This window comes from Dipodomys merriami, unplaced genomic scaffold, assembly GCF_024711535.1.
Source record: "Dipodomys merriami isolate MVZ:Mamm:240054 unplaced genomic scaffold, mDipMer1.0.p SCAF_196, whole genome shotgun sequence".
NCBI classification, from domain to species: domain Eukaryota; kingdom Metazoa; phylum Chordata; class Mammalia; order Rodentia; family Heteromyidae; genus Dipodomys; species Dipodomys merriami.
The window spans coordinates 1102380-1111195 of NW_027203337.1; positions in this window are offsets into that span (position 1 = coordinate 1102380).

Below are 8816 nucleotides of genomic sequence, written 5' to 3' on the forward strand. Positions count from 1 at the left end.
ATGTGTAGGATATCTTTAAGTATATTTTGTGGGCCTGGCTTGGCAGAGATATATTGTTTCAATTTTTCTTTGCTATTGAAGGTTTTTATTTGACCTTCAGTTATGAAGTAGAGTTTAGCTGGATACAGGATTCTTGGTTGATAGTTGTTTCTCTTTACGGAATGGCATACAACATCCCAAGCTCTTCTTGCTTTAGTTGTCTTTGCTGAGAAATCTGAGGTGATTCTAATTGGTTTCCCTTTATAGGTGATTGATCTTTTCTCCTTGACAGCTTTAAGGATCTTTTCCTTGGTCTGAATTGATCCTTTGCAAATTATATTGTTTTGGTGAGATGTCCTGTTCCGGACTGGCCTACTTGGACTTCTAAAAGCTTCTTGTGTCTGAATAGGCCTATCTTTTGCATGTTTGGGAAGTTCTCTGCTAATATCCTGTTAATCAAATTTCCTAGACCATTAACTTCTCTCTCCATGTGTTCCTCTATACCCATTATCCTCAGATTAGGACTTCTGATGATGTCTTCCATATGTTGAATAGATCTGTCATATTTCTTGGATTTGTCTTGGATGGTTGTATGTTATTTCTCTATAATACCTGGGCTGTCTTCAATCCCTGAGATTTGATCTTCTGCATGGACTAACCTATTGGCAAGACTTTCTACTTTGTTTTTTTTTTATTTCTTTTCCTTCTAATTTGTCAGTTTCCTTCTAACTTCTGTGTTGGAGCTTTTTTTTAGATCTTCTATGAACTTCTTTACTTCCTTAATTTGGTGTTTAGTGTATATGCTCAAATCACTTAGTTGATTGGTTATGCTTTTCTTGGACTGCCATTCCTTCTGTTGGGCTCCATTCAGCATTTCCTTTTTGGTCTCCCTGACTTCTTTCAGCTCTCTGTTTATGGATTCCATGAATGCCTCTATTGATCTTAGTCTATTCTCATCCCGATCTCTCAGTTCCTATATTTCTCTTTGATTAGCTTCCTCACTTTCATGCAATTCTTGTAGTTCTCTTTGAGTGTTCTCAGCCTGCTCATGCCATTCCTGACTTTCTCTTCATCTGTTCTCAGCTAGCTCACACAATTCCTATCTATCTCTTTGACTGATCTCAACCTTCTCACGCAATTCCTGTCAATCTCTTCGATCTGAACCTGCTCAGGCAATTCCTTTTTTTCTCTTTAAGTGTTCTCAATCTGCTCACGAAATTCCTGTATCAATCTTTGAGTAGCTTCCTCACGCTCATGACACTCATGTATTGATCTTTTTTTGCTTTCTCTTATCCTTGTCATGCTCACACTGAGACCTTTGCATGTTTTCACTCTATTCATTAGAAGCTGTCACAATAAGGCTTTAGTCTGGTTCTTACATTCCTCCCTTGAGTTTTGGCACAGTTATCAATCTTGATGACATTACATCTCAGTTTCAACATCAGATGTGTTTACAGGAGAATAGGTGTGTTTTACCATTAATGATATAGTCTCCAACCTTTCCCTTATATATTGTAACAATCTGTTTAGAAAGCAAGGCCCAACAGTACACAATAGCAGTACTGTTAGCAAGGGTCCAATTAATGTAGAAATTAAGGTAGTTAACCAAGGAGAAAAATTAAACCATGATTCAAACCATCCTTGTCCAGACTGTCATTTTTTCTTTCATTCTTCTAATCTTTCCCTAACTTTTGCCATGTTATTTTTTACTACCCCTGAGTGATTTACATAAAAACAGCATTCTTCTCCTAATGCAGCTCATAATCCACCTTGTTGTAAAAATAGTAAGTCTAGTCCTCTTCTATTCTGTAAGGCCACCTCTGTTAAAGAGTTTAAGGAATCTTGCAAGTGGGAAATCGAGCTTTCTATTCTTTTAATATCTTCATCTATTGATTCCCTCAAGGCTGAATAATGCTGTTCCTGTCTTTTTAAAGCCGCTATTTCTGTTCCTAACCCTCCAAATGCTTGCACCTAACAGCAGGCTAATCGTAATAGCTGTGAAAGGCTCTCTTTTATATCTATCTTTCTTAATCTTTCTTAAAATTTGGAGCTTCATATAAATCTAAAAATTCCTCATTACTATGGTAAAAAAAAAAAAGGGTTGGTAACAATCTTATCATCACACAACATTCCCCTGCATTCATTATAACTTTTATATGCACACAACTAGTTAGTCCAGATTGATTACACACCCACCATGTATTGCTAGGAGGGATCAAATATTTCATTTGTTCATTCCCTTTCTAAGGCAGTTTTGTGGTTTTGTTGCATATCCAGTTCATATCCTGAGGTACTTCACCTATGCAGATCCCTTGACCTGTAACTCGGCCCATTGTTAATCTAACTTGACTAGTCCATCTGCACTCCTTTTGACTCACAGACATGGTTACATTACCTACTACTGCTATCCCCTCATAATAAGGTGGTACAGTGTCATAGCATAGCCAACAAGAGTTAGTTAATTCTGAGGTAGAGGCATTTAATAATGCAAAGGAACCTATAATCAATTCTATTAGTGAATTTGTAGGCAATACTAGTACTAGGTCCACTGGTTCTAATTGTCTTGGGGTTGCTGCCCTACTAATGTAGGGTGTTACTCTGTAACTATAAGTCTCGTTATGTTTTCAGGTTGGGGTGGTGCAGGTGGGGCTTTCTCGGGCAGAATAGGCTGAATAACCTGGTTAGGGCCCACCAGGGCTATTCTAATGACCTCTTGTCTAAGGTTTATTCTGAAAATTAATCCATGGTCATAATCATCCTTATATAGCCTCAGTCCCCATGTCCTTCCTTGGGCCCAACCACAAAATTGTTTCCCTATCTCAGTAAAAGTAATAGTTAGAGGATTACACCGGAATTCTTTAACGGTCTATCTAGAATTGCTCCACAAATTTTTTCACCCTGATAGGTTCATTTTCTAGCCATAGTAATAAGGTCCCAGTTAGAGGACGGCTTCCAATGTCCATCTCCTGTGGTTTCACAACCCCATTCTTTGCAAAAATAGTCTTGTTCATAACCGCACTTTTTTGCAAGATCTGGGCTCCTCCCATCTCTAGGACAGACATAGATAGTCCATCTCCCTAAGTAATATCTTCTGGCTGGGGTTGCACATCCTCCTGGCGTTTTGTCTAGCCCATGTGAGTTACAATGTCTTTTTGTTGCTGTACAAGTTGTTTGGCCATTGCATTCAGGCAGTTTGCTAGGGTCATAATGGTCGGGAATATCCCAACTCCCAATTGGTAAATCACATAAGTCTATTATTAAGTCTGGCCACCAGGTATTAAGTGGGGCTTCTGTTGTTGCCACAGGAATGGGTTCGCCCCATTTAGGAGTCACCAGCCAAGTTAGTTGGTAAGGGGCATGAGGGTTAATTCCATTTACCACATACTTATCAATAGTAGAATCAGTCCCTGGACAATCTTCAGATCTTCAATTTTAGTGGGTTATTTGGGTGAGGCACACCCTCCCTTGCTGACACTGAAGATGCTGCTGGCTCTTCCTCCTCAGGATTGAAGGGATCAGCTGGCTTGGCATGGGTGTGGTGGATCCACGCAGTTACTCCGTCCACCTTTAAAGCTTTAAGAGTGGTCAGAATCACCATATATGGACCTTTCCACCTGGGCTCGTGTCCTTGCATGATGCCTTCTGACCAGGACCCAGTGCCCAGGCCTGAAAGAGTGAGATGTGGGTATAGAAGCAGATTCATAAATGGCTTTTGTCTTAGGCCAGATTTCTTCTTGCACTTTCTGCAAGGATGGAAGAGTGGTTATTAATTCTCCATCACCCAGCTCCACCAATAATTCTGATTGGAGGCTAAGGATCATTGGAGTTGGATTGCCATACATGATCTCAAAGGGAGTCAATCCTAACTGGTAAGGAGAGTTCCTAACTCTCAATAGGGCCAAGGGAAGAAGAGTCACCCAGTCTGCACCAGTCTCCAAGGCTAATTTAGTCAAGGTCTCTTTTAGGGTCCAATTCATTCTTTCAACCTGTCCTGAATGCTGGGGTCTATTAGCACAGTGCAATTTCCAATCTGTCCCCAGTTCAGTGGCTATTCCCTGACTTACCTTGGATACAAAGGCTGGTCCATTGTCCGACCCTATTACTGCATGAAACCCATACCTTGGGAGAATTTCCTCTACAATCTTCTTGGCCACTATTCCTGCAGTCTCTTGCTTGGTTGGGAAAGCCTTGGTCCATCCTGAAAAGATGTCTACAAACACTAGTAAATACTTGTAACTAAACTTTCCTTTCTTAAGTTCAGTGAAAGCCACCTCCAAGTTCGTTCCCGGCCTAGACCCCTTATTCGGCTTCCATTAACTTCCTATCCCCTTCTGGCATTAGTTAGCTGTCATGCTCTACATTTTTTAACAATGTCTTCTATTAGTCCATTTCCTTCTCTTATCTTGATATTCGAGCCTCTTAGCAAGTCTTGCATCCTCCTGGTTCCCATGTGTGAGGCAGAGTGAATTCTTTTTAACATCTCTAGTCCTAGAACTCAGGGAATTAAAATTTTTGAGTTAGCTAGGTGCCAACATCCATCTAGTTTGGGGGCCATAGGATGTTTTTATGCCCATTCCTCTTCTTCTTTAGTGTAGTCTGCCTGTACTGGTAGCATTCTAGGTCCAGGATGTGTGTGTATGGCCACCAAGATTATTAATTTTCCCGCTGCTGCTTGTCTAGCAGTCTGATCGGCCAATCTGTTGCCTTTCACTGTCTTGGTGTCCCCTTTTTGATGCCCTGGACAGTGCATGATGGCCAGCTCCCACACAGCTCTAAGCAGTCCCAAAAATCTCTTCCTTATTTGTAATAGTTTTTTCCTTCTGCTGTTAGCAGGCCTCTTTCTTTATACATAGCTCCATGTATATGGGCTGTTGCAAAGGCGTACCTAATATCTGTGTAGACATTCAATCTTTTCCTTCCAGCCATGTTTAAGGCTTTTGTTAATGACAATAGATCCACTCGCTGGGCTGAGGTCCCTCTGGGCAATGCTTCCGCCCAAACTGCCTGATCTTCCTGGTCACTGCAGCTCCTGCATACCTGTGTCCATCCCTGATGAAACTGCTGCCATCGGTGTACAGGGTCAGGTCAGGATTCTGCAATACTTGGTCTTGCAGGTCTGCTCTGGTCCCATGGACATGAGCTAGTATTTCCTCACATTGATGTAGCCGCCGCTTGTAGCCAGGATCTGGCAGTAGAGTTACTGGGTTGAGGGAAGTTGGCACACAAAAGGTTAAGTGTCCTGAGTTGAGAAGGAGAGCCTGATATTGGGTCATCCTGGCATTGCTTACCCATCTATCAGGTGGTGCTTAAGAACTCCTTCCAGAGCATGGGGAGTGGCCACAGTCAGAGCTGTCCCAGCATTATCTTAGTGGCATCTTTAACCAGGAGAGCCACTGCTGTTATTATTCGTAAGCATGGTGGCCATCCAGTTGCCACAGAGTCCAGCCTTTTTGATAAATAAGCTACAGGCTTTTTCCATGGTCCCAGCTTCTGCATTCGCACCCCCTTAGCCACTTCCTCCTTTTCATCCACAAAAAAAGGGTAAAAGGTTTAGATACATCTGGCAAGGCCAATGCTGGGGCCTGCAAGAGGAGTTGCTTCAGAAGTTCAAAGGCCTGCTGTTGTGAATCAGTACAAATAGTTATTTTATTTTAGTTTTGTGGCCTCATACAGGGCATGGGCTATTTCTGCAAATCCTGGTATCCATAGTCTGCAGAATCCTGCAGTTCCCAGAAACTCCCTCACTTGCTTTGGAGTTTTTGGAGTGGGTATCTTTAACACAGTCTCTTTTCTTGCCTCAGTCAGCCACCTCTGCCCATCTCTGAGGATATATCCCAAATACTGTACTTCTGGTTTACAACGCTGGGCTTTCTTAGCCGATGCCCGATACCTCTCCTTTCCCAGAGTTTGTAACAGATTGGCAGTTCCTTCTCTGCATTCTAATTTGGTCTTAGTGGCTATCAGTAGATCATCAAAATACTGCAACAGACTCAGCCCTGGGTTCTTTTCCCGATACTCACGTAGGTCTTCGTGAAATGCTTCATTAAACAGAGTAGTGAAATTTTTTAATCACTGGGGAAGTCTAGTCCATGTTAGCTCTCTGCTGATGCTTCCCTCAGGATCATACCAATCAAATGCAAACAATACCTGACTTTTCAGGGCCAGAGGAAGGCTGCAAAAAGCATCCTTTAAATCCAGGACTGAATATCATTTCCTGCCCAGAGGTAAGGAACTCAGCAAAGTAAAAGGGTTTGGCAAGGTTGAATGGACTTTCTTCTAGACCTTGTCTTACATCATAGACTTTAGCCATATTAGTAGGTCGGTGTGCAGACACCTTGAGACTGACCAACAGAGCCTTGTCATAGACTAGGAGACATTCCCTACCTTTGACTACATTTTTTAAAAAAAACCTAACAGAAGTATAACCTCAGGGAATAAAATAGCTCAAAAATACATACTATGTTGTCCTCCACCAGCTATTGAAATAACCAAACTTCTATTACTAACCACTAGCACTTGTAAAGTTTATAAAATCATAGAATGAGATGCTTTCAGAGATGGAAGGGAATTTTTTGTTTGATTTTGTTTTGGATATGTGTTCATGAGATAACTTACTAGGGGCAACAATAAACACATATCCTCAGAAGAAAAGTTATTATAGCTGTTAGTCTAAATCTACCCCATGTATCTACCTTCACCTCTACCTCCTTCTCCCTGAAATATCTGAGTACTGTTCTAGACACTGGCCATACAAGTGATGAAAGTGGGCAAAGTCTTGGCATTTTGGTGGAAAGTTAGGCAAATATAAAGAAGAAATTTGCTGTTTGGGGTGTACACTTCCTGTCATGTGCACTCAATCTGAGCCCACTGTATGAGTCCCTTTTTCAGAGAAACCACAACAAAAGCTCCCCTGATTGGTCTCGATTTACTGTTGCCATCTAGACTATGAGTTTCTAGAGGACAGAAATATTGCTAAGCTTTTTGCAATGCTTATCAGGCTATAACCGCAGGAGAAAGCACAAAATCTCTAAGGCTCATGGCTACTTGTTTGGTCATTCTGCAGGTTTGTTTGATGATATAATCATTAGTTAATTGATACGCAGGAAAAACTTGTTGCAGGGTGGGTATGAAATAGTACATGCCTATAATCCCAATCAGCAGAAAGTCATGAGTTCAAGGCCACTCAGGACTGCTTAGAAGTCAACCTTGACTTATACAGGAGACCTTATGCTCAAGAACCCAAAGGAAAGAAAAAAATAGAATAAAAGAAGAGCTATTGAAGATGTTCTTTCTTGGGGAAAGGGGCAGTCACACAAATAGAATTTGGAGCCAGACATTTGAGATCAGTGCGAGGATAAAGAAGATTGATAATAACAGAGAACAAGAGGGTAGAGTCAATGCCTGACCTCATTTTTAAAAATGTTTGGACCTCAGGTGTGACACAGACTAAAAGTCCCTTTCAACTTGGCAACTTAATGATTAAAAGATTGACCATTTGATTAATAGGACTTAAGTGATTTATGGCAATCCTTCAACAAATGACTGTAGAACCTACTAAATGTCAGGCACTCTGGGGGACTCTGTACGACATCTGGATGAGGACTAAATCTAGAACTCATTTGAGCAAACCTGTTCTGATTCTGAAGGTGTCCAGAGGTCAGACAACAGATAAATGCCTGCCATTATGAATATCATCCGTGTTGACCCCTTTACCATTGGACTACAAATATAATATCCAGTGCCTCAGGCAAATGGAAATCTCTTGGAGGAGTGGTCAGTTGGAGCCTCCTATTTTCCCCCAAACACTTATCAGTTTGGTCATCCCAACATGTGAGAATAAATGTGCTCATTTATTCTACAATTGGATCTGAAATAGCTATTACCTGCCAGGATCCAGAAGTAGAAAACTAGGACTCCATTCCTGGTTCCTCCTCCTTGCCTCCATGACATGAATCTCTTCTTGTGTAAAACTGCCTCTCTGTGCCTGTATGGAAATTGGAGATTGCAAGGGTTTATGTATAAAACATAAAGGGGTGAAAGGATACAAGAGTTGGCATATAAAACACAATTGTTAGGCATTGGTGGCTAACATCTGTAATAGTAACTCTGCAGGAGGCAGAGATATTGAGGGTCATGGTTCAAAGCCAGTCTAAGCCAAAAATCAGAGAGATTCTTATCCCCAATGCACCAACACAAAGATAGAAGTAGGGGTCCGGCTTAAGTGGTGGAACAACAGCTTTGATCAAAAGAGCTAAAGGACAGCAAGCAGACCCTGAGTTCAAGCTCCAGGATCAGCAAAAAAAAAAAAAAAGGTTGAAAATTTTCATAAAAAAAAAAAAAAAACTTGGGGGAAAAAAGAAAACCATTCCACATGTCCTCCCTAACTTAGGGGAGTTGTGCCCCAAACCATGCTGACAATTGATTCTGAAGCATGAATAAAACCAAGATCTCAGAGTAGATAAGGAAGCCTGGGGTTGCTGAGACTCTACCATTAGTTTCCTTCTGTCTTTCTTTCTTTCTTTTTTTTTTTCAGTCGTGGTGTTTCAACTCTGAACCTGGACGCTGTCCCTCAGCTTTTCAGCTCAAGGCAAGCGCTCTACCACTTGAGCCACGGCCCCACTTATGGTTTTCTGAGTAGTTTATTGGAGATAAGAGTCTCAAGGACTTTCCTGCCTGGGCTGGCTTTGAACTGTGATCCTCAGATCTCAGCCGCCTGAGTAGCTAGGATTACAGGCGTGAGCCACCAGTGCTGGGCTTAGGATTTATTTCTAATTGGAATACCAAAGCAGAGATAGCCACATTTTCTTAGCAAGATATGAGAAATTGTTTTCTGCATA